Here is a 27,058-nt window from a genome sequence, read left to right on the forward strand (position 1 = left end):
TGAGGCAGTTTTAGAGGTGACTGAAGTCCTGATCACTGTCTGACTTCAGCTGCATAAGAGACCATGAGCAAAATTGTCTGTCTGGGCCTTATCAAAACCCATATGCATTATTGAAATGAGTAACAGGTATTATTTTAAGTCTGGTTTTGGTGGGTCCGTTATGCAGCATTGGATAACTAGAAAATACTTTTTTTTTTTTTATTTTTTAGTGAGCCTGTTCTGTTAGGCCGAGCAGGTCAAAGCCTTTTTTCTTTAAATAAAGTAGTTGATTTACAAAGTTGTGTTAGTTTTAGGTGTATAGCTAAGTAATTCAGTTATTTATATATATAGAGAGATATGTATATGAATATACATATAAGAATATATATATTCTTCTTCCTTAAAGAGGTCTTCCCTGGTGGCTCAGAGGTTAAAGCATCTGCCTGCAATACGGGAGACCCGGGTTCAATCTCTGGGTCGGGAAGATCCCCTGGAAAAAGAAATGGCAACCCACTCCAGTATTCTTGCCTGGAGAATCCCATGGATGGAGAAGCCTGGTGGGCTACAGTCCATGGGGTCTCAAAGAGTCGGACACGAGTGAGCGACTTAACTTTCACTTTCACTTTTTTCCTTAAAGGTTATTATAAAATACTGAGTAGAGTCCCCTGTGTTATTCAGTAGGTCCTTGCTGGTTATTTATTTTATATGTAGTAGTATGTATATGTTAATCCCAAACTCCTAATTTATCTCTCTATACTCATTTCCCCTTTGGTAACCATAAGTGTATTTTTTATATCTGTGAGTCTATTTCTGTTTTGTAGATAAGTTCATTTGTATAACCTTCTTTAGATTCCACATATGAGTTATCATATATTTGTCCATGTCTGGCCTACTTCATTTAATATGATGATCTGTAGGTCCATTTTTAATGCTGTGAATGGCATTCTTTCATTCTTTTTATGGCTGAGTAACATTCCTTTGTATATATGTCAATGGACATTTAGGTTCTTTCCATCTCTTGGCTATTTTAAACAGTGCTACAGTGAATATCAGGGTGTGTGTGTCTTTTCAAATTATGGTTTTCTCCAGATAGATATATGCCCAGAATAGATATATGCCCATGAATTCTATGGTAGCTCTGTTTTTAGTTTCTAGAGGAACCTCTATGCTGTTCTCCACAGCTGCTTTACCAGTTAGCCTTCTCACCAACAGTATAAGAGGATTCCTTTTTCGCCACACCCTCTCCAGTATTTATTATTTGTAGACTTTTTAATGGTGGTCTTTCTGACTGGTGTGAGGTGATTGTACTACTCACTGTAGTTTTCACTTTCAAATAATTTCCTGAATAATTAGTGATGTTGAGCATTTTTTCATGTACCTTTTGGCCATCTGTATGTCTTCTTTGGAGAAATGTCTGTTTGGAACTTCTGCCCATTTTTTCACTAGGTTTCGAGAGTTTTTTTTTCTCTTTTTTAATTGAACTGTATGGGCTGTTTATATATTTTGGAGATTAATCCATTGTCAGTTGCATCATTTGCAAATATTTTCTCCTGGTCTGAGGGTTTTCTTATGGTTTCTTTTGCTGTACAAAGTTTTTAAGTTTAGTTGAGCCCCATTTGTTTATTTTTGTTTGTATTTCTGTTACTCTAAGAGATGGATCTCAAAAGATATTGCTGTACTTCATGTCAAAGAGTGTTCTGCCTATGTTTTCCTCTAGGAATTTTATAGTATCTGGTCTACATTTAGGTCTTTAATTCATATTGAGTTTATTTTTGTGCATGGTGTCAGAGAATGTTCTAATTTCATTTTTTACATGTAGCTGTCCAGTTTTCCTAGCACCACTACTGAATAGGTTATCTTTTCTCCATTATATATTCCTGCCTCTTTTGTCACATGTTTTAACTTTTATTTAGTTTTTTTTAAGTTTTTAAAAAAATTTATTGGAGTATGTTTACAATGTTGTGTTCATTTCAGGTGTAGAGCAAAGTGATTCAGTTGTACATGTATATATCTATCCACTTGCTTTTTAGATTCTTTTCCCATACAGGCCATACACTATTGAGTAGAGTTCCCTCTTCTATACAGCAGGTCCTTCTTGTTTTTGTTGTTCAGTTGCTAAGTTGTGTCCAGTTCTTTGTGACCCCATGGACTGCAGCATGCCAGGCTTTCCTGATTTCCACTATCTCCCAGAACATACTCAAATTCATGTGCATTGAGTCAGTGATGCTATCTAACCATTGCATCCTCTGCCACCCTCTTCTCCTTTTACCTTCAATCTTTCCCAGCATCTTTTCCAATGAGTTGGCTCTTCATATCGGGGGGTCAAAGTATTAGAAATTCAGCTTCAGCATCAGTTCTTCCAATGAATATTCAGGGTTATTTTCTTTTATGATTGACTGGTTTGATCTTCTTGCTGTCCAAGGGACTCTCAAGAGTCTTCTTGAGCACCACAATCCAAAAGCACCAATTTCACAGAAAGTTGAACACAACTTAGTGATAAGACCACCACCACCACCAGCTTTGTAGTATAGTCTGAAGTCAGGGAACCTTATCCCTCCAGCTCTGTTTCTCTTTCTCAAAATTGCTTTGGCTACTTAGGGCCTAAAGTTTCCATACAAATTTTAAAATTTTTGTTCTCAATAGGTGCAAAAGAAGCTTTTGATAAAATTCAACATTCATTTAGGGTAAAAGCTCTCCAGAAAGTGGGCATAGAGGAAACATACCTCAACATCTAGAAGCCATATATAACAAACCATCAGTTAACATTATACTCAATGATAAAAAAACTAAAAGCATTTCCCCCAAGATCACAAAGAATACAAGGATGTCCGCTCTCACCACTTTTATTCACCATTGTCCTGGAAGTCCTTGTTACAGCAACCAGAAAGAAAAAGAAATAAAAGGAATCCAGATTGATAAGGAAGAAATAAAGCTGTCACTGTTTGCAGATGACATGATACTATACATAGAAAATCCTAAGATGCTATCAAAAAACTATCAATGGATTCAGTTAAGTTTCTGGGTACAGAAAAATTACACAGAAATTTGTTGCATTTCTATATACTAACAAAAAAAATAGAGAAATTTAGGAAACAGTCCCATTTACTATAAAAAAGAATAAAATAGCTAGGAATAAACGTACCTAAGGAGGCAAAATGGGCTTCCCTTGTAGATCAGTCGGTAAAGAATCTGCCTGCAGTGCAGGAGACCTGGGTTCGAACCCTAGGTTGGGAAGATCCCCTGGAGAAGCGAATGGCAACCTACTCCAGTATCCTTGCCTGGAAAATCTCATGGACACAGGAGCCTGGTGGGCTGCAGTCCATGGGGTTGCAAAGAGTTAGGCACGACTGAGTTACTAACACTTAACTTACTTAAGGAGGCAAAATACCTGTACTCCAAAATCTATAAGGCACTGATGGAAGAAATCAAAGATGGAAATATATACCGTGTTCTTGGATTGGAAGAATCAATATTGTCAAAATGACTACACTATACCCAACATAATCTACAGATTCAAGCAATCCCTACCAAATTACCAATGGCATTTTTCACAGAACTAAAACATGCTTTATTTATTTATTTAAATATCTATCTGTTTATTTATTTATCTGGCTGTGCTGAGTCTTAGTTGCTACATGCAGGAAGTTTAGTTATGGCATGTGAACTCAGTTGCAGCATGTGGGTTCTAGTTCCCTGACTATGGATCAAACCTGGGTCCCCTGCATTGGGAGCACAGGATCTTAGCCACTGGACCACCAGGGAAGTCCCCAGAACACACTTTAAAAATAATTTATCTTTCAGTTTTCCTTTGAAGGCAAGCTTATACTCACATGTGAGGAAATTGAGATTCAGAAAAATTAAATGGATAGTTGCATTCAGTTCAGTTCAGTCACTCAGTCATGTCCGACTCTGTGACCCCATGAATTGCAGCACACCAGGCCTCCCTGTCCATCATCAACTCCCGGAGTTTACTCAAACTCATGTCCATCGAGTCGGCAATGCCATCCAGCCATCTCATCCTCTGTTGTCCCCTTCTCCTCCTGCCTTCAATCTTTCCCAGCATCAGGGTCTTTTCCAATGAGTCAGCTCTTCAATGAGGTGGCCAAAGTATTGGAGTTTCAGCTTCAGCATCAGTTCTTCCAATGAACACCCAGGACTTATCTCCTTTAGGATGGACTGGTTGGATCTCCTTGCAGCCCTAGGGACTCTCAAGAGTCTTCTCCAACACCACGGTTCAAAAGCATCAATTCGGTGCTCAACTTTCTTCACAGTCCAACTCTCAAATCCATACATAACCACTGGAAAAACCATAGCGTTGGCTAGACGGACCTTAGTTGGCAAAATAATGTCTCTGCTTTTTAATATGCTATCTAGGTTGGTCATAACTTTCATTAGTCTAATTCAAATTCCTCTTTCCATCAATGTGGAAAATGAGGATCAGAGAGGTGAGATGACTCACAAAAATCATAGACCCTGTCAGTGGAAGCTCTGAGACTGTCTCCAATCCTCTTTATAGTAATTCACTATATGTATGTCCTCAGTTCCATACTGACCAGACTTGCTTCCAGGAAAATAGAAGTGTACAAGATCACTTTCATATTCAGGTCATGTTTTCCTTGGACCCATAGAAAGAGTTGAAACATATAGACTTTTTGGTGACAGATGGATTTGGTTTCAAATCAACTTCTTGGCTATATGCTTACAGTTATGTTATTTTTAACTCTCTGTATCACATTTACAGCATTTGTAAAATGGGGATCAAAGTGTTTCTTTTGAGTATTGTTAGAAAAACAAGATATAATGAATATTAATTGCCTGGCAAAATATAAGTGCCCAATAGATACATCTCATAGAAAGTCTCTTGTAAAGTAACTTTTCCTTACCATCATTATTGTTTTTCAGAGGGCCTAAAGTGAGGAAAGTGATACTATTATAGTATAGTAAAAATAGTAATTGGGGCGCCCCCAGTGGCTCAGTGGTAAAGAATCTGCTTGCAATGCAGGAGATATGGGTTTGGTCCCTGGGTTGGGAAGATCCAATGGAGAAGGAAAGGACAACCCACTTCAGTATTCTTGCCTGGAAAATCCCATGGACAGAGGAGCCTGGTGGGCTACAGTCCATGGGTTCACAGAAGAGTCAGACATGATTGAGTGACTAAACAACAACTACAAATAATGGCAACTATAGTTTAGCTTATTTAATCCTCACAGCCAGCACATGAGATAGGTTAATACTATTTACACCTTTAGGTGAGGAAATGGGCATGAAGTAGTTAAGTAATGTGCCAATGTTAGTTGGGATTTGGATCTTAGAAGACCAAGAAGGGAGAAGAAAATAATTTATTAGCCTGGTGGTGAAAAATATATATTGTTACTATTTGACCTTCCCTTAAGGCCCTTTAGGGGAATAAAACTAAGTGTAGTATGTCTGATAACAGCCAAGTCTCCACCAAGCCAGATCATTTCCCAGTCTTGCTGGAAAGTAAATCAGATTCTATATTAAATTCATCTAATGTTAATGTTGCTTTAGAGAAGGTCTTTCTGGGATGTCTGGGATTCATTGTCCAAGGTTTTCAGTGTAATTTTCATGCTCCAGATAAGGCCTCCTCACCTAAAATATGCATGCTCTAATGATGCTATGAAATGTGTTTACAAACTGAATTACAAAGTACCACCATTAGGGCTATTTTAGTCTCAAGGTGACCTAAAATGTTTGTCTGAATTGCATTATAATTGCCAGATTCATGAGTTAAGATTTTATAGCTACTTGTCTTTGTTATAAAGTTATATCTTTTCAGTACATGTGGATCACATTACTTCTTTAATCTTGCGGATTTTGTGTTATAAAGAGCCCTATTGGTTATTAGTCACATTGTTCTTTAGCACATAATGTAATACAATTACTACATTGGTACTAATTTCTAGTGTGCAAGTATCTTGTGAAGTTGCATGTTGTCACAAAGTGATTCTGATAACTTTGACCATTTCTCTTAACAGCTCACTAAGTATTACTCTCTGGGGAAGTGCCTAGAGAAATATCTCAGACTTTAAAGGCACAAAGGCACAATAAACCTGCAAATTCTTGATTTACTCAGAACTCAGACTTGCAACAGTCAGCTCATACCCTGTACTTTTGCTTCTGACCTCCGTTAAGCATCTTCAGGACCTTCCTTAGCGTTGTCTCAGCTCAGATTGTAAATGAGAATGCTTTGCTTCACTAACACAGTGGCTTCTATGCTTTTGAATCAGGAGAGGGGAGCTGATGATTTAGCATCAAGGTCAGCCTCTCACATTGCTAGAAATGGTTGATGCTTACATTCTGTCATCTGAGAATAGTAGGAAGCTAAGTGTCCACTCTAAATTTTTTTCCTCCAGCTTTGCTAGTCATGTATAAAATTATACTGGTGGAAATGAGTTCCTTTACTTTTGACAATTCAAGGACATGGAAATGCTGAATAAAGTAACTTAAATACACAGACAGGCAAGCAAGGAAAAGAACCTATATGTGTTAGAATTAAGAGTGAACACTAGCCATAATGATAATCATGTGAGTTCATGAAACCATGGACCAGGGAGACATAGCACTTAGATGGACCTAAAGTTTGCTCATAGAAAAAAAAAATCATAGATTGCCCGAAAGAAACAGTTCACCAAAAGGTAGAGAAATACAGCAACAAAAAAGAATAATTTTCACCAAATAACTAGAAGTGATACAACTACCCAAAATACCTTATAAAAATATATTTACAATTGATTAAAGAGATAATATAAAGACATAGAAATTTAATGAAATTATAATGCATTATAAGAAAAGAACAAGACTGTATGAAAAGGACATTTTCAAATTTAAATATAGTCATTGAAATGTAAAATCTAATAACCATCCTATAAGGAAAGTACTATCATCATCTTCTCCATTTAACAGATAAAAAAACTGAAATTCAAGTTAAATAATTCATTCAAGTTCACACAGCTTTACAAATGATGGAGTTGGACTTGAACCCAGGTATCTCTGATTCCAAAAGTTAGCTTTTTAACTATTACCCTAAACTGCCTAAGAAAAGTATATATATATACACACACACATAAATATATACATATATGTTTGTATGTGAGTGTGTTTATCTGTAAAGAGCATATGTATACAGAGGGATATAGTAAGATTAATAGTGGTGAATTATGAAGGTTGACTTATTTCTGATTTCCTCTGTATCCAGAATTTTCTACATTCAACATTATGATAGAAAAATAAGTATAACTTTAAGTCTTCCTTTGGTAATTACTTTAGATGAAGCAAAGATAAATGTAAACAAACAAAAACTCTGAATGATAAGGATGAGACGCAGATTAGACTCAGCTGAAGAGGGAACATATGGTATGAAAAAAGTAGACCTAAAGAGTTACCTATAATGCAATAAAAAAGAAGTTATACATTCTATCTCTAATTTTTAGTGGTTGCCTTTGTATTTTTAATAGGTATATCTGATTTTACATAATTTAAAGTTAATCAATATATTTAGAATCTTACCAAGCAAAATAGGTTCCAACTTTTAATGTTGATCATCTTTTTGTTTCACATATAATTTTTGCTGCTGTTGTATTTCCCATTGGTTCATATGGCCCCATTATTACTATTATTTACATTTCTTACATATCAATGCTTGTTTAGAGTTTATCATTGACTTTTTCTATATCTCCAGTTTCCATCTCCTTTAATTATACTCTATTAGCATTCTATGGAAGTATACCAAATTACCACAAAGTTAGTGGCTTAAAACAACATTTATCTCTATGTCTGTGGATGAGGAATCCAGAGACAAATCTTGGACCTCTGCTTTCAAAAGGTTGAAATCAGATTGTCAACTGGGCTGCATTGCTTTCTGGGGGCTCTGGGAAATGATTTACTTCCACGATGATTCAGTATGTTGACAGAGTTCTGTGTTTTGTGGTTATAGGACATAGATTCCTGTGCTATTGTAGATGTTGGCCAGGGATCGTTCTCAGCTCCTAGAGGCTTCCCACGGTTCCTTGTCATGTGGTCATCTCTCTATTCCTTTACATGCTTTGAATCTCTCTGATTTCCTCCATTTCTGACCCCTGCAGCCAAATTTAAAGGTCTCATAATGTCCCCATCTTAAGAGCAACTTTTTGGGAATATCAATACATCAGTAAAACCTCTTCACAGCAGTACCTAGATTAGTGGTATACCTAGTAGAAGGTGTGTTTACCATCGCGGTGAATATCGAGGGTCATCTTAGAATTCTTTCTAACACATAAACTTCTAAAAATGTTTTTTTTTTAAGAAATTATAAATGGTAAAACCTCTCAATATCTTCTTGTCTTAAAATCTTTATATAACTTCACTCTTGAATGATTGTTTAGCTGGCTATGGAGTTTTACGTTGACAGTGATTTTCTCAGCTTGAGATATTATTACATTATGTTCTGACTTCTGTTGTTGTCAATAAGTCTGCTGTCAGTTGAATTTTCAATCTTTGTACCAAATCTGTCCATTTCCTGTAGTTTGCGTGCATACGTGCATGCATGCTAAGTCACTTCAGTTGTGTCCAGTTCTGTGCAACCCTGTGGACTGTAGCCTGCCAGGCTCCTCTGTCCATGGGATTCTCCAGGCAAGAATCCTGGAGTGGGTTGCCATGCCCTCCTCCAGGGGATCTTCCCATCCCAGGGATCAAACCCACATCTCTTATGTCTCCTGCATTGGCAGGCAGTTCTTTACCACTAGCGCCGCCTAAATTTCCTCTTACTTTCTGATGTCCTGCAATTTCACTAAGGTCATGTAGTGTGGATTCAAGTTTATTTATGCTTGTCACATTTCCTGAATCTGATGATTCATGACTTTTAACAACTTTGGAAATTTTTCAGCCACTATATTTGAAAGTTACCTATTTCCCTTTTCCCCTTCAGAAACACTTAATAATCTTATGTTCTGAAATATTAATATTTATTAAGCATCCATAATTTTCTTATTCTTTTTTCTACTTCTCTTTATTTTCTTTTAAAATTTTTTATCTCTTTATCTCATTGGACTGGATTCTGAATAATCAAAGGTCTATATTCTAGTATATCACTTTTTTCATCTGTGTTTAATATGTATTTAATTAATTCACTGGCTTGATAATTTTGATGATATTGTCTTTCATTTCTAGTCATTCTCTTTGTTTTTCAAATCTGTGTTTTTCCAAAGCCCCTCTCTTTTAATGTTGTCACTTCTTTATTTTACATATTAGTTTATAAAAATATACTAATTTACTATCATTTGGCAACTAATGCAGTAATACTGTTTTGGGAAAGAATAATCAGTGAATTCTGAAACTAGTGAGTGAAAGTTTGATAAGAAATAAGGATATTTCCATAGTCTCAAAATACCTTCACACATGAGATTTATTCTTTACAAAGGATAAGTAGTAACTTTGTAGTGAAAAATCTGGCACACATTACTTTGTGCTCAAAGTTAACCTCCACAGTGATAGGGAAAATAGATATAATTTGCCTCCTAATATGATGCACTGAGAATGGTATCTCAATGGTGTTTCTGCCAAAAATGTCTAACCTGAATCCATCCGTAAGTCTTTGTTACCTATCATTTGTAATTTTCTTTTTAAGAGCTAACAAGTTTTATTAATCTATCATGATGTAATATATATTACCTACTTAATCAGAGTACAGGATTTGTAGTTTTATATATCTGACTTTGAGATCTTGTGCCATCATCCACCATAAAGATTTAAAAACTTGAAGCCAAAGTGACTATAAGAGGATTATTCTGAAGAAAGTTGTTGATGTTTTGTGTATGTCCACTCCTGTGAGATAAAAGGGGTACTTCCTCCTCCCCCTGATCTAAATAAGAAAGGGAGCTCCAGTGAAATTAAATTACTTACAGGGCTTGACCTGTTATTCCATAGTCTGGAAGTGTCAGGATGGCCAGAGAAGCTGAGACAGATTCGCCAAAGGCAGTGAAACAGAAGAAAGAGGACAGCCTTCGAAATAAAATGTTCTTCTGTCAACAACTTGATAGGCCAAGGATGCGTGAGTTTTTTTGTGGATCAGATATGGACCACATGAGAGAGAGGCAATACAGAACCACTTTGAATTCCACTCTCCTCCCCCAAGAAACTGCATGGATGGAGATCTAACATCAAGAAGAGATATTACTTCTACATGCTCAAAGGCTGAAGAAAGAATTTTAATAAGCCAGCAGGTGATAAATAAGCATCAAAAAAGTTGTAATTGGAAGTATCCAGTGGGCTACTGTTGGTGTTCAGTTGCTAAGTTGTGTCCAACTCTGCGACCCCGTGAACTGCAGCACACCAGGACTCCCTGTCCTTCACTACCTCCTGGAGCTTGCTCAAACTCATGTCCATTGAGTTGGTGTTGCCATCCAACCATTTTATCCTTTGCACCCCCTTCTCCTCCTGCCTTCAATCTTTCCCAGCATCAGGGTCTTTTCCAATGAATCGGCTCTTTTCATCAGGTGGCCAAAGTAGTGGAGCTTCAGCTTCAGCATCAATCCTTCCAAAGAATATTCAGGTTTGATTTCCTTGCTGTCCAAAGGGAAACAGTGACAGATTTTATTTTCTTTGGCTGTTATTGAGGAACTCACAATAGCACTCTACAGAGGGGAGAATTGGCTTTGGAACACTGTCACCCTCAGGAGTTTCCCTCACAGATTATTTCCATGCCACTCAAGTAAGATCTTTTCTATTGCTTACATTTCCTCCCTCATTACCCCACCTAGAAGCCTGATGGATTCAGAGAAGACCTGAAAATAGTGAAAGGAAGAAAAGATGGAGAAAAGAGAAAAGTCAAGAGTGCCCTTTCCACATTCTGGACTCCAGGTCTAAAGCAATACCAAATTCAGGTAGAAGGATGACATAAGGGATAGTGGCAGTGATAAGAATAGGGACCTGTGATTATGACGTTTTAGTCTTGTAATGAGACTATGAATATGCATAAACATGACTGGAGTACATGCATATCTAAGCATACTTGAAAGTTCCTGCCAAGATTTCACTGTTTGTGGTGAGGAAGGAGTAGCCCACAGAGTAAGCCTGAAGAGAGAGCAGTGAAAAATAATAAAGTTATCTTACTTGCTTTTTGTTTCATTTTCCTTTTCTGCTTATATCCTATTGAGTTCAGCCCATTCAGCGTCCAGGTTTCATGCACAACTTGTCCTAGCTCATCTGGCAGTTAACTGAAATTCAAGTTCTATTTTACTTTATATAATAATGACTTTCTTAAAAGAGAGAGAGGAAGTGGTGGGGAGGGGGGGAGAGAGAATGAATATTTGGTACTTATTTGCATAATTAGAAAGCTTAGTGTTATCTTTGGCCCAAAGGACAAACACATGCAAAGTGCTGAATCTGCAAAATCTTCTCTCCAGGAAGGACAAGTCAAGTCTTGGCTGGTTTGGGTATGGAATTTCCCTGGACTTGAGGCTGAGATTTTGAGAGGTCAAGATTTCCCTGGGGATCCAATGCTCATGGAGAAAGCAGATGGTTTCCAAAGTAAAAACTAGAAAGAGAGTTCCCCAAAGGGGACCAGATCTTAGATTTTTGGCAGAGGAGAGGTTGTTTCACTAGTAGAGTGAAAACATCCCACCCCCCAGTTCACTTCCCTTCATACACAAACTTGTAGAACATTTTCTACATCATGACAACACATAGCACTGTATTCACCACTAAAGGATGATTATATCTTCCTGTTGAACACTGTGGGCTTTTCAAACAGATTATGAGGAGCCTGTGTTTTGTCGATAAACCTCTAGTAAGACCCAGAGGGAAACCAGAACACAGGCTTAGGATGTGAGACTGTAGCCTGGCTAGTGACAGGAACCAGGCCTGGGCCGCCCTCCACTATAGAGGAGCTGGCAGGGAAGGGGGAGGGGAGACCAGGTGCAGAAGGAAGGGGATTTCGTACAGAATCTGCTTTCAACTCTGCATTAGTTGGAAACATCACTCACACTGGAACCTTGTTAATGAATGGCAATTGAAGAACACAGGGTATACTGTTTTATAATACAGAATTTGTTTCCCAGAGTTGCTGGACCAACTATTTTCATGAAATTTGTGTTTTAATACGATGTGGCCCCAATGTATTGTAAGGGGTAGGACACAAAGCATAAATTGGATATGAGTTTTCTGCAAGCATTTTGCCAACTCTAAAGCTCTGAAAACCAATATATCAGTCTCCTTCAAGCAAAGTATCTGAAGCTGACTGGAATACTCAATATGGACAGAGACTTTGAAGTTGGATTTATGGTCCCTCTGTCTTCTTCTTCTTCTTTTTTTTTTATAAAGTAAAAGATACATATCTGCCTCACTTCTCCAAAAAACACCTGCAAGTAACTTATTTACTTGTAGATATTAGGAAGGAAAGAAAGTAAATAGATGTTTTTTGAAATTTTTGTTTGAAATTTTAAAGCATTCTTCAAGAATACTTTATTCCTAGCAATCATTCTTCATTGACAGCAACTTGAATTGTTTGGACATAATTTGTTAGATGTTTAACTAAAAAATGTTTAGCAATAAAAGTGTTAAATTATGAAAATAGAAAAAATTGAAGCATAGAAAATATTGTACTAAATGATAAGGATAAAAATTTCTCTCTTCGAATAATGACCTAAAATATATAACCTACTTAATCTCTTTACATGCACCTTCATTTCCTGCATAAAACAGAGAATCACCTATAAGAAATATTGAGAATATGTTCATCCTTTTTTTCCATCCCTGATTCTGCTTTTAATATTAATGTTGACAGTCAAATATTAATATTCCAATTTATTTAGGTTTAATGTATTTAAAACAGGAGGCCTAATGACGAGGTAGATTTAGGGTAATTCCATTGAACTATCCTCTCTCAGACCTGAATTTTGTCTGAACATCACATAAAACTAAGCACTTATATACATAGGGTCACAAAATAGTAAATGTAAAATCTGTTTCTTTTCCTTCTCTTCTTTTCTTAGTAATTCTTTGAGGGTGTCTACTATTAGTAGACTGGCCTTCCCTAATTATAAAAGAAATCAGAATAAGTTGCATGCTGATTCAAGAAAATATCTTATGAGAATATAAATTGTTTTAATATAATGGGAGATATAAAAATGCATAGCTAGAGAGTGAAGTGAAAGTCACTCAGTCATGTCTGACTCTTTGTAACCCCATGGTCTATAGTCCATGGAATTCTCCAGGTCAGGATACTGGAGTGGGTAGCCTTTCCCTTCTCCAGGGTATCTTCCAGACCCAGGGATCAAAGTCTGGTCTCCTGCATTGAAGGCAAATTCTTAACCAGCTGAGCCACCAGGAAAACCCAAGAATACTGTAGTGGGTAGCCTGTCCCTTCTCCAGCAGATCTTCCCAACCCAGGAATTTAACGAGGGTCTCCTGCATTGCAGGCAGATTCTTTACCAACGGAGCTATCAGGGAATCCCCATAAAAATGCATTCAGTTCAGTTCAGTCGCTCAGTCATGTCCGACTCTTTGCGACCCCATGAACCACAGCACGCCAGGCCTCCTGTCCATCACCAACTCCCGGAGTCCACCCAAACCCATGTACATCAAGTCGGTGATGCCATCCAGCCTCTGTCATCCCCTTCTCCTCCTGCCTCCAATCCCTCCCAGCATCAGGGTCTTTTCTAATGAGTCAACTCTTCGCATGAGGTGGCCAAAGTATTGGAGTTTCAGCTTCAGCATCAGTCCTTCCAGTGAACACCCAGGACTGATCTCCTTTAGAATGGACAGGTTGGATCTCCTTGTAGTCCAAGGGACTCTCAAGAGTCTTCTCCAACACACTATTATATAATTCAAGCAGTATTTTTCATCTGCATATTCTTTTAAAAATTAAAGCATACGTGATTTACAGTGCTGCATTAGTTTCATGTGTACGGCACAGTGGTTTCAGTTATATATTCACTTACATACATAGATATTCTTTTTCAAATTATTTTCTCTTATAGGTTATTGCAAAATATTGAGTATATTTCCCTGTGCTATATAGTTCCTTGTGCTATACTATTTTAAATAGTGCTACAATGAACATTGGAATGCATGTAGGTTTTTGAAATATAGTTTTCTATGGATATATGCTCAGGAATGGGATTGTGGGATCATACGATATCTCTATTTTTAGTTTTTTGAGGAACCAGGAACCTCTGTACTGTTCACCATAGTGGTTACATTCCCACCAATGGTGTAGGAGGGTTCCTTTCTGTCTGCACCTTCTACAGCATTTGTTATTTTTCAGTCAGTTCAAGTTCAGTTCAGTCATGTCCAACTCTTGGCAGCCCCACGGACTGTAGCACGCCAGACTTCCCTGTCTATCACCAACTCCCGGAGCTTGCTCAAACTCTTATCCATTGAGTTGGTGATGCCATCTGATCATCTCATCCTCTGTCACCCCTTTCTCCTCTCTGTCCTTACTCTATACCAGCATCAGGGTCTTTTCCAATGAGTTGGCTTTTTGCATCAGGTGGCCAATGTATTGGAATTACCGCATCAGTTCTTCCAATGAAGATTCAGGGTTGATTCCCTTTAGGACTGACTGGTTTGATCTCCTTGCTGTCCGAGGGACTCTCAAAAACCTTCTCCAACACCACAGTTCAAAAGCATCAATTCTTCGGTGCTCAGCTTTCTTTATAGTCCAACTCTCACATCCATACATGACTACTGGAAAAACCATAGCCTTGACTGGACAGACCTTTGTTGGCAAAGTAATGTCTCTGTTTTTTAATATGTGGTCTAGGTTGGTCATAGCTTTTCTTTCAAGGAGCAAGTGTTTTTTTAATTTCATGGCTGCAGTCACCGTCTGCAATGACTTTAGAGTCAAAAAAAAAAAAAAGTCTCTCGCTGTTTCCATTGTTTCCCCATCTATTTGCCATGAAGTGATAGGACCGGATGCCATGATCTTAGTTTTCTGAATGTTGAGTTTTAAGCCAGCTTTTCACTCTCCTCTTTCACTTTCATCAAGAGGCTCTTTAGTTCTTCTTCACTTTCTGCCATAAAGGTGGTGTCATCTGTGTATCTGAGGTTTTAATATTTCCCTGTGTGATATGATTATTTTTAAGCACAAAAATTCTCAACAAAAAACTAGCACACCAACTCCAACAATTGATTAAAAAGATTATACACTATGATCAAGTGGGGATTATCCCACGGATGCAAGGATTTTTCAATATCTGCAGATCAATCAGTATGATATACCACATGAATTTGATAAAATTCAACAATGATTTAGGGTAAACACTCTCCAGAAATTTGGCATAGAGAGAACATACCTCAACATAATAAAGGCTATACATTGACAAATCCACAGCTGACATAATACTCAATGGTAAAAAGCTGAGAACATTTCCTCTAAGACCAGGAGCAAGACAAGGATGTCCACACTCACCACTTTTATTCAACATCGTCTTGGAAGTCCTAGCCACAGCAATCAGAAAAGAAAAAGAAATAAAAGGAATCCAGATTAGTAAGGAAGAAATAAAACTGTCACTGTTTGCAGATGACATGATACTATACATAGAAAATCCTAAAAGTGCTATCAGAAAACTACTAGAGCTCATCAAAGAATTTAATAAAGTTGCTGGATACAAAATTAATATGCAGAAAGCTGTTGCATTTCTATATATTTACATGTTTATATATTATGTATTTCATCATATTGGTTCCTGACATCTATCAAAAATAGTATGCCACTATCAAATACTTAAGGAAGAAATAATATCAGTCCAACACAATTGCTTAGCAAACCAGAGGTGGGAATATTCTCAACTCATTTTATAAGGCCTACATTACTGTTTCCAACAGCAGGAAAATACGTTAAAAGAAAAGCATAAAGCAATATTCCTGTGAAGAGACTCAAAAATCCTTAACAAAACATTAGCAAAAAGAAACACACAGAAAGACACTATACCATGGTTTAGTAGGTTTAATCACAGTTATGCAAAGTTGGTTTAATATTTGAAAGTTAATTTATGTAATTAGTCATATTAATTGAAAATGAAAATATTTTATTAGATACAGAAAAAGCATTTGACAAAATCCAATTTCCATGATTGATTAAAAAATAACTCTGGTTTTTTAACTGGTTTAAAAAAAAAAAAAGCCTGTTCAAAATAGGAACAGAAAAGAACTTCAAGCATTTGACAAAGCATATTTACAGAAAATCTACAGGTTTTCATACTTAAGAGCGAAAGACTGAATGTTTTCCTCCAAGTTTCTGTTCAACATAGTATTAAAATTTCTTAGTACGGTAAAGGCAGGTAAGAGCAAGGATTAAAAAGAAAGAAAGAAAACTGTCTTATTTGTAGGCACTATTATTGGGTAAACAGAAAATCCTAACAAAACTAAAGAAAAACTCCTAGAACTTACACATAAGCTTAGTGGTTGTTGGATGTAGTATTCTATAAATGTCAATTTGTGCAGGGTTTTTAATAGTGTTGATCATATCTCCTATATATTTACTGATATTTTCTCCAAGGGTTGTTGAGAGGGTTATAAGGTGCAGAATGATGCTTAACATGTAGTATTCGTTCAGTAATGTAAGCTGCTTCTATTATCTTTGGAAAAAGGCAAAACTGCATAACCTGGGATGAATATTAGTTCGTTTACTTATTTGGCAAGGAAGTATACATTGATATCAGTCCTAGCTCATCAGGTTGTTATTCATTTATTCACTCATTCATTCAAGAAACATTTACTTAGCACCAGCTCTTTGTGAGCACTATGCTAGATAATGAGGATGTAATGGTGAACAGGATACATGAAGTTCCTCCCTTTGTGGGGGATATGGACAACAGACAGTAGGCAATAAACATGTAAACAAATAAAGATATATAATTTAGGGTTTCCTGGGGGGGGGGGGGAAGCAGGATAAGAGCATGGGAAGTGATTGGGAGGTACTAGCACAGTTGGAGGATGTCCCTGGGAGGAGGTATCACTTAGAGGTATGAATGAAGGAGGGGCTTCCCATGTGGCCCTATCCCCACCTGCTACTGCAGGAGATGTAAGAAATACAGGTTTGATCCCCGGGTCAGGAAGATCCCCTGGAGGAGGGCATGGTAACCCACTCCAGTGTTCATGCCTGGAGAATTCCATGGACAGAGGAGCCCGGCGGGCTACTGCCCACAGAATTGCGAAGAGTTGGACACGACTCAAGTGACTCACATGTGCACACATGAATGAAGCAGAGGAGTCAACCATGCCACGAACTGATGTAAATACATTCTAGGCAGAGAGGACACCAATATAACGGTTCTGAAGTGGGAACAAGCTTCAGGAACAGCAGCATTTCAGGGACAGAAAGGTGAGTGTGTCTAGTGAAAGACAGAACCGGTAACAGGAGATGTCAAAGGTAAACAGACCATATAATACAAGGACTTGTAGGGTAATTTTTAAAGAGTGGTCAGTTCCATGTGTGGTTGCATCTTACAGTGTGAAAAATAATTTCTTCCAGAGCAGAATGCAAGGAGACTAGCATAGAAGCAGGAAGGCCTATTAGGAGGCTTCTGCAGGAATCCAGTTCAGAGACAATGCTGGCTTAGGATAAATACTATGGTAACAATGTAAGGGAAAAGATGGAATAGACACATATTTTGAAGATATAGTCAGCAGAACACAATGAGAATTGGGTATAAGTTGTGAGAGAAGATGAGGAATCTAGAATTTCTCCTCACTTTGGCTCAGGTGGTAAAGAATCCACCTGCAATGGAGGAGACCCCAGTTTGATTCCTGGGTCAGGAAGATCCGCTGGAGAAGGGACAGGCTACCCACTCCAGTATTCTTGGGCTCCCTTGGTGACTCAGCTGGTAAAGAATCTGCCTGCGATGCGGGAGACCTGGATTCAATCCCTGGGTTGGGAAGATCCCCTGGAGAAGGGACAGGCTACCCACTCCAGTATTCTGGCCTGGAGAATTCCATGGACTGTATAGTCCATGGGGTCGCAAAGAGTCGGACAAGAGTGAGTGACTTTCACTTTTACTTTTTCACCTGAGAAATGGGCTTATGCTGATGCCATTTCCAACAAAGAAGATGGGAAAAGAACAAGTTGGAGTGAATAGTCAAGAGTTCTGTTTGGACCTCTTAATTTTGAGTTGCTTGCCAGAAATCAAAGTAGAAATGTAAATATCTCATTCAATAGTCAGGAAAAAATGATGAAAACTTTGACTAGAAAGCTATGGTAGTGGTGATGGTGGTAATGAACTTGTGAGAAATAGACTAACAAGAGGCATTTTTAGAAGTTGATAAACATTGGTGATATATTGGATGCCAATGTGAAGGATACTGAGATATCATAGATAATACCAGTTTCTGGCTTGCAAAACTAGATGGGTAATGGTGCTTTTGAATGGAGAAGGGCAAAATTTGGAGGAAAATCATAAATCCCATACAAGATATTTAAAGCTTCAAATACTTGTGAAATATCCAAGAAGTGATGTCAAACAGGCAGGCTGTTGTGTAGGTGATTCTAGAGATATAAATCTGAGTATCACTGAAATGTACAAGGTAACTGAAACATTAAAAAAAAATGTGATCGTTTAGAGAGAGACTATAAATACAAGAGAAAGAGGCCTAGGACTGAGCCTGGAGGGATTTCAAGATTGAAAATTAAGTAAAGTAGACTTACCCTAGAAGAGAGGACATTGAGAGGCCCAATTCATGTGGAACTATTTTACAATTCATAGCGGTCCAAGCAAATGATAGTTTTAATAACTAGATTAGGCCAGTACCTCTCAAATGGGGTTAAGAGTGCCCTCAGATATAAGTTGATTGAATCAAGGGACACTTAAAACCCCAGGATAAATGATGATGTTTTCCTTGAACATGAATTTTACTCAAGGATAAGTAATTTTAGATATTATTTCTATGTGGAAACAAACAGATATCTATTATGGAGTAAAATGGAAATTGAAGTCAGTGAAAGATTACAATGTAAGAATTCTAAAAAATTTCATACTTGACATAGGATACCTCTGGTTATATCCTCAGAAATTCCTTCCACTGCCTACCTTTTCCTCATCTCTTGTGTTTATAGAATTGTTTGGTGGGAATGTTTGAGAAACAGTGGATAAGTTAGAGGAAAGAGTCTTTATGGCAACGAAGTCTTTGATCACTCTCAGTTCTGTGTGATAGTAAATAAGAAGGATATTGTTGAAAATATACTGTTTTTTTTTTAATTTTATATTTAAAAAATTCAAAAAAAAATTCAAGCAATAAATAGAAAAGTGCAGAGGTAAGCCAAAATGAAGATTTCTTACTATTCAGAATTTAATGTTATATAAATATTATTTCTAACAACTCTCTTTGCAAGAATGCTAATAGTAAGGTAGAGATTTAAAGGCAATTATTTTAAGAGATGATGCTGTAGACTAAATTTTATCCTCCCAGAATTCATATGTTGAAGCTTTAACCCCTGCTGGTATCTATACCTGGAAATAGAATCTTTGAGGTTAAATGAGGTCATAAGAGTGGGGCCCTTATCTGTTAGGACTGTGTCCTTACAGGAAAAGGAAGATCTTTCTCTCTCTCACCTTCCTCCTTGCTCTCAGTGTCTTGTGAAAAATAGGTAAGAAGATGTCCATCTGTAAGCCAGAAAGAACCCTCTTCAGAGAGCAACCATGCTGTAATCCTGCTCTTGACTGCTGTCCTCTGCAACAGCAAGGAAGAAAATTTCTGTTGTCTCAGCCACCTTGTCAATATTATTTGTTATGACAGCCTGTGCTAGCTAAGAGAGGTGAGGTGATGTATACTTAGAAAACTTTTCATTACAAGTATAAATTTAATTTTATCTGAATTTAAGAGGAAAAAAGAAAGCACATTGAAATAGAAAGGAGTTTTTGAAGTTCCTAGAGGAGGCATTACCTGTTTCTTTATACACAGTTAAATTGTTTGTACAGGTTTACAGTCCCTTCACAAGGAAATGAAAATTCACATTTCACTACCTCCTTGCCAAAAATGAGTATGGTGTTTTTTTAATTGCATTTTTTTCAGTGAAATTTTATACTTTCTCATAATTTGCATTCCTGTGATTCTAGGAGGTATATCATGGTTGTCATTTGGGGAATTATTTATATATATATTTTTAATTTTATATGCACTCCATTTTCTCTGTTTGGTTATACAACTACTGCTGCGAAGTCGCTTCAGTCTTGTCCGACTCTGTGTGACCCCATAGATGGCAGCCCACCAGGCTCTGCCGCCCCTGGGATTCTCCAGGCAAGAACACTGGAGTGGGTTGCCATTTCCTTCTCCAATGCATGAAAGTGAAAAGTAAAAGTGAAGTCGCTCAGTTGTGTCTGACTCTGCAACCCCATGGACTGCAGCCCACCAGGCTCCTCTGTCCATGGGATTTTCCAGGCAAGAGTACTGGAGTGGGGTGCCATTGCCTTCTCCAGTTTTGTTACAGTGGGGTATTAGAAATGTGTGAACTAAAGGAATGAAGGAATTGGAAAACCTCCTTTCAGCAGCCATGATAATAATTATTTCTGACAAGATACATTAGTGGATGCTAAAATTGCTCTCTACTAAAGGAACTGCCTTGCTCAAGGTAACCCTCTCCTAGGGGACAGTCCCCATCCAAAAGCCAGGAGAGTATGTATGGGATTGGATTTTGAGGATGCTGAATCTAGAAGATAGAATACAAAATTAGAGAAAAGAGAGTTTAGAGATAGCACCAGTATGCCTCTAGAATGGTTGTTGAAAGGTTGGGAAAAGTGATAGCTCACTTCATGAAATGAAGAAGTGCCCAGAATTGCCATGGCAGGCGGTGGAAGAAGATATTAAAAGGCTCAGAGGTGAGCAGCTAAGGTACTAGTCAAGTGTGTTTAGATGGCAGATACTTGGTCAGAGCAATAAGGTGAAGGGGCATTAGGATCATTGAGAAGATCAGTGTTGGCTGTCTGCTGCAGTCTTGGGCTATTCTAGAACTGGGCTGCCTAGTGGCAAAGGGTGGTCTTCCCCAGTGGCTCAGTGGTAAAAAATCCACCTGCACTGCAGGAAGCACAGGAGACACAGGTTCGATCCCTGGGTTGGGAAGAAACCCTGGAGGAAGGCATGAAAACCCACTCCAGTATTCTTGCCCGGAGAATCCCATGGACAGAGGAGCCTGGTGGGCTACAGTCTATGGGGTCACAAAGAGCCAGACACAACTGAAGCAACTGAGCGTGCATGCACCAGTGGCAAAGGGCAAGAAAGGATTCTGAAATAATAGAGGCAAAAATGGCAACACGTAACCAGCAGAAGCAAAATGAATACAATGATCATAATGAGGAGCAATTTCAGAGTGACACCCAAGGGGCCTGATCTGCACAGAGCTGTATAGATAGTTAATAGAACACACTATCCTTACAGGCAAGATAATGGACAGCAAATAACAATATGCTTATTTAACTGAAAGAAATGCAGATAGATGATCAGAGACTGAGGTCCCCAGCTCCAAATCACATTTCATGATTTGGACTTGAACTTAGCAATTTTCAGAGTTGCCGAAAAATGAAGCACTGTCCCCATGAGGAAGATCATAGAAGAGCGTGGCAAGTGTTTATAGTAATGATTCCCCTTACCCTTTTCCAAAGGGACTTAGAAACTTGTGCTTGGGTGAGCATACACTGGGGAAAAGGGAATACTCATTTGGAAGACTATTGGACATTGGAATAAGTGTCACAGTAGCGCCTGCCATTAGAGTCAGTGGGGGCCAGTAGTGAATGGAATCCTAATCCTGCTGTTTCTCACAATGGATCTGCTTTGTTCAGAACCCAAAGCTATCCAGTGGCCAACTCTCCAGGCCTTGCATGTATAATTGAAATGTATGTACTTGGTAACTGGCAGAACCCTCCATGGGTTTCTTGGCCTGTGGAATAAAGAATAGAAAGGTAAAGAAACACACATGGAAACTTCTCAAACTGGCCCCTCCTCTTGGTCAAGTAGTCAAAAATATTATCATAATCTGGGTTGGATTTGTAATGGCCTGAAACAGTATGAAGTCATTTTAGAAAAAGTGACATTAATTATAGCAATATTCCTTCAGTTCCCAGAGAGGTAAATATGCCTTTCCAATTTTTCAGTTTCTTTTATATTTCAGTAAATGTAGTTTCCTACATATAAATATCACATTTCTTGAGAAAGTCATTTCTAAATGTCTTACCCATTTAATTTCCATTGTGAATAGGAATGTTCATACATTTTCTGAATGTTGTTGGTTTCTGAACAGCTATTCAGCTGCTATTCTAATTCCTTAATCCAGGATGGGATTGTCACCTCCATGATTCAGAAAAACACTCAGTGGAGGGATTTACATAAGGACAAAGCAATCAATTCAACTAATTATTTATTCACCAAGATTTACTGAAGGATTGAACTTGGTGATTTGTAGGTATACAAAGATGAATAAGTGGGATGTGCTCAAGAAGCTTGTCAGTTTGAAAGAGATAATCTCCATATCAATAATAAATATGGTACAACAATCACAACAAGAAGGGTAAAAGGAATTATTACAGCAAGAGGAAAAGAGCGGGAGGGAGGAAAGGAGAGTAGAGAAGAGGGACAGAGGGAGGGAGGGAGAATGATGGGAACTGGAGGTGGAATTGCAGATGGTGTCTGTACACGGGGCATAATGTCAGCCTTGGATAGAAGGTTCTCTTTACCCTGATAAAAAGAGGAGTGGTGTAAGGATGAATTCAGGAAAAAAAAGAATGGCAAGAGACATTCTAAGTGGTTATCTAAAGGTGGAAACAAGAAATTCAGCTCAGTTCTCTTGTTCTCTGTAAAGAAATATGCAGAGTCATCTGTATGATGGTAGATTTTGGGGTATAAGAAGAAAAGGATTTTAAACTGGTAACAGGGGAGGTAGAATCGAAAGTAGTAAAAGATGAGCGAAAACAAGATTTCAGAAGTGTGATCTTAAAGAGAACCCACATCAGAATAACCTGTAGGTGTTTGGTAAAAATGTAGAGTCTCCAGTCCCACTGTAAACCAAGTGCTCAGGAAACATTAGATGACTTGAATTTGTATGTGAAACAATCAATTAATCTGAATTTTATATTAGGACCAAGGAATAAGAAACAAAGGCAGTCTTTACCACTAATGACCAGTAATAAAAATATATTTGATACTATGACAAAGGCCAGTTGATGACTTGTGGGGAGGTGACAAAAAATGGGTGGGGGGAGCACAGATAAGAAGACTAAAAAGTTAAGGAAAGAGTGAGAGAAGAGAAAAGAGAAAAAATTGGAGAAAATGAGAGAGATACAAGATAGAAGAAATTTGAAGCAGAAAGGGAAGAGAGATATATTTACACAGGAAGAAATTAAAAATGTGAGAAGAGGCTAAGTAGATTTGGGGATTGGCGTTAGAATGAAAAGTGTAAGTGTTAGTCAATCAGTCATGTCTGACTCTTTGCAACCTCATGGTCTGTAGCCTGCCAGGCTCCTCTGTCCATGGAATTCTCCAGGCAAGAATACTGGAGTGGATTGATGTTCTCTTATCCAGGGGATCTTCCTGACCTAGGGATTGAACCTAGATCTCCTGCATTGCAGGCAGATTCTTTATTGTCTAAACCACCTGGGAAGCCCACTATTAGTATGCTATGACAAAACTGAACAGCGGTATTAAGTAGCAGACGTTACTTTGCCGGCAGAGATCTATATAGACAAGCGAGTCTCTCAGTCGTGTCCAACTCTTTGCGACCCCATGGACTGTAGCCTGCCAGGCTCTTCTGTCCATGGAATCCTCCAGGCAAGAATACTGAAGTGGGTGGCCATTCCCTTCTCCCCGGGGATCTTCCCCAGCCTGAGATCAAACCCAGGTTCCACATTGCAGGCAGATTCTTTACAGTCTGAGCCACCATGGGTATAGTCTTCAGTATAAATTATCACATTGTTTCCACCTTCTTTGGATTCTGATTTGCAACTTTGCTACTCTTTCTCACAGTTAGGTATTTTAGCTAGCAATGTGTTGGCTAAACTGAGTTTCTCAGGGGAGGATGTTTTTCTACATGTTATTCCCCCCCAACAGGATGACAGAGTATACCCAGATCTGATGCTCTTGGAGATTTCTTGTTCTGACTAGTCCTCAGGGCTCAACTAACAGGGAAGCCTGGAAAAATCTGACAGAGGGCTGTAGACGGTTATCGTGGTTAGTAACCTAATCTTTGGTCACATACAAATCATCAGGTTAGTACTTTTCCTGTTATTAAATAATTACTTATTACCTGGGTAACCAGTCAACTAACTCCCTAAACTGAATACTGGATTCCTAAATATATTATCACACCTGACTTATATTCCTCTATACAATAAATTGAAACTAAACTCTTTATGATTACAAGTCTAGCACTCCTTTGTTAGATCTATAGCCTAATGGTGGTTGATGCTCATCACAGAGAACTTAGTACCTAGTTGACCAGTGGTATGGTGACTTTCTTGCAATCTCATAAGTGAGGGTTTGAAGAGCACAGGTGAAAACAATGAGGAAGAATTATTTTTTCAGATACTAAAATTTGACAAAAATAAAACTGTGTATGTATGTGATGATCTTCATGGAGTTGGCTGAGATTTGAAGAGCCATCTGTTGGAAAAGAAAGAGGAATTTCTTTCAGCAAGAGCTGGAGGAGGCCAGTGGCTTCTATATACTTCATAGTCATCTCAACAGTCTTACCCACTCTTACTATCTCCATGACCAACAGGACACTCCCTTCCTGCCCCAAGCCATCATGGTGTCCATTTATGAATTTTCTTCCTCGTTTTTATTCCTCACTTGATTTAATGAAGATAAAAATGGTTCACATGGAATGCAAAAGATAATGCATTTCTTTTTTTCCCAGAGATGGCTATTTCTTAGCAGCCCCAGAGCAAAGTACTCTGTCCAAAGCTTGTTTTTAGATAGATGAAACACTAAACTATTGCTGTAACTTCATGGACAGCAGTCTTGGACAGAGCTAGATTAATTTTTTTTAAATGGGTCCTAATTGTGTATTGCTATAAAGTTTCTGGGCTTCCCTGGTGGCTCAGATGGTAAAGAATCTGCCTGCAATGCTAGAGACATGGGTTCAATCCCAGGGTTGGGAAGATCCCCTGGATACGGAAAGGCTACTCACTCCAGTATTCTGGCCTAAAGAATTCCATGGACCATAGTCAATGGGGTGGCAAAGAGTCGGACAAAAGTTAGTGACTAAACAACAACAATAATATTTCTAAGGACAATTTGAAATTGTATCAGTATCCTCAGATCATGTTATATGCAAAAATAAAGCTTATAAATAATATGAAACCATAAAAGCATGCATAAGCTTTGGTCTATCAACTCTAATTCTGAATAACTAATAACTATCCAAAGAAAAATGGTATACCACTAATGACTATGTTTTTACCAATCCCATGTCTTTTTCTTTCAGGGCACGTAGCTCATATTTCCACCAGTTAGGTGGAGTTATGTGACTAAGTTCTAAAATGAAATGTGGGAGAATGTGATGTAGACCACTTCAAAACCCAGGCTATAATGAAATCTTTGTAGAGGCTCTCTTCAGGCTCCCTCTCTCTCTCTTTCAATCTCTCTCTCTTTTTCTATGTAGCTAAATTCTGAGGAGAATGAAGTTCTAGAAGATGACTGAGCTATGTGGTAAAAGACACCTGGGTCTGGACAAAACATGCGAAGCAAAGTTCCCCCACCAACTAATTCACCTGAGAATTCAGTTTTAGAAAGTCTCTGAAATGTCTCATTTGCTTAGTACTGTATTCAGCCTACTTTCACCAATACCCATACTACCAATGTTTTACAACATTGAGGAGGAGTGCATAAAGATTAGAAAGTAAAAATAAAGTGTTTAATTTTTGCTGGTGTGGTAGTCTGTACAGAATATCCAAGAGAGCCAACAAAAGTATTAGAGAGCTGACGAGGTATTAGACATAGCAGCAGAGTCCAGTTATATTGCTTGAAACAAGGTCAATAGTCAAAATTCAATTATGTGACATCTATACTCAAGCATCAGATTGTAAAATAAAATTATAAGAAAGGTATTATTTGTGACACCAATAAAATTATATGATATTCAAGCACGAATCTAATAAAAGATATAAAAGACTTATATTGAGAAAAATTAGAAAAGATGACCCAAATAATTTGAAAAATGTGCTATAAGTATAGTCAGAGTTCCCCAGAGAAACAGAATCAATAAGATATATATTAATATGTTATTATATATACACACACTATATATATATTATAAGGAGTTGGCTCCACAGTTATGGAAGGGGCAAATCTCAGGATCTGCAGAGTGAGTTGGCAAACTAGAGACCTAGGGGAGCTCCTAGTTGAGATCTAGTCCAATAGTTGCAAACTCAAAACCCAGGAAGAGTCAATGTTCAGTTCCAGTCTGAAGGCAAGAAAAAAAATTGATGTCCCAGTTTGAAGGCAGTCAGGCGGGAAAGAATTCTTTATTACTCAGGAGAGAGTCAGACTTTTTGTTCTATTCGTGCCTTCAATTGATTGGATGAGGCTCAGCCACACTGGGTCGGGGTTGACAACCCACTTTAGTCCACCAATTTAAATGTTAATCTCATCCAAAAGCACCCTCACTGAGACACTCAGAATAAAGTTTGCCCAAATATCTGGGTGAAATGAACACCAAACCGTGTTTATGGATAGGCATGAAAATGGCAATTCTTGCCAAATTGGCTAGAATTTAATACAATTCTTTCCAAAAATTTCATTTTCCACACAATTTGATAAATCCTTTTAAAAATTCAAGTAGAAGAGTGAAAGGCCCAAAATAACCCAAGATAAACTTTTAAAAAAGCATCTTCCCAGGTGGCGCACAGGAAACGCAAAGACATGGGTTCAATCCCTTGGTTGGGAAGATGCCCTGGAGTAGGAAATGGCAACCCCCTCCTGTTTTCTTGCCTGGAGAATCCCATGGACAGAGGAGTGTGGCAGGCTACAGTCCATAGGGTTGCAAAGAGTTGGACATGTCTGAGCAACTGCACACACACACACACACACACACACACACACACACACACACACACAAGCTTTCAAAAAGGGAAACAGTAGAAGAGAATTGCTTTTACATTTG

This window comes from Muntiacus reevesi, chromosome 1, assembly GCF_963930625.1.
Source record: "Muntiacus reevesi chromosome 1, mMunRee1.1, whole genome shotgun sequence".
Lineage (NCBI taxonomy): Eukaryota > Metazoa > Chordata > Mammalia > Artiodactyla > Cervidae > Muntiacus > Muntiacus reevesi.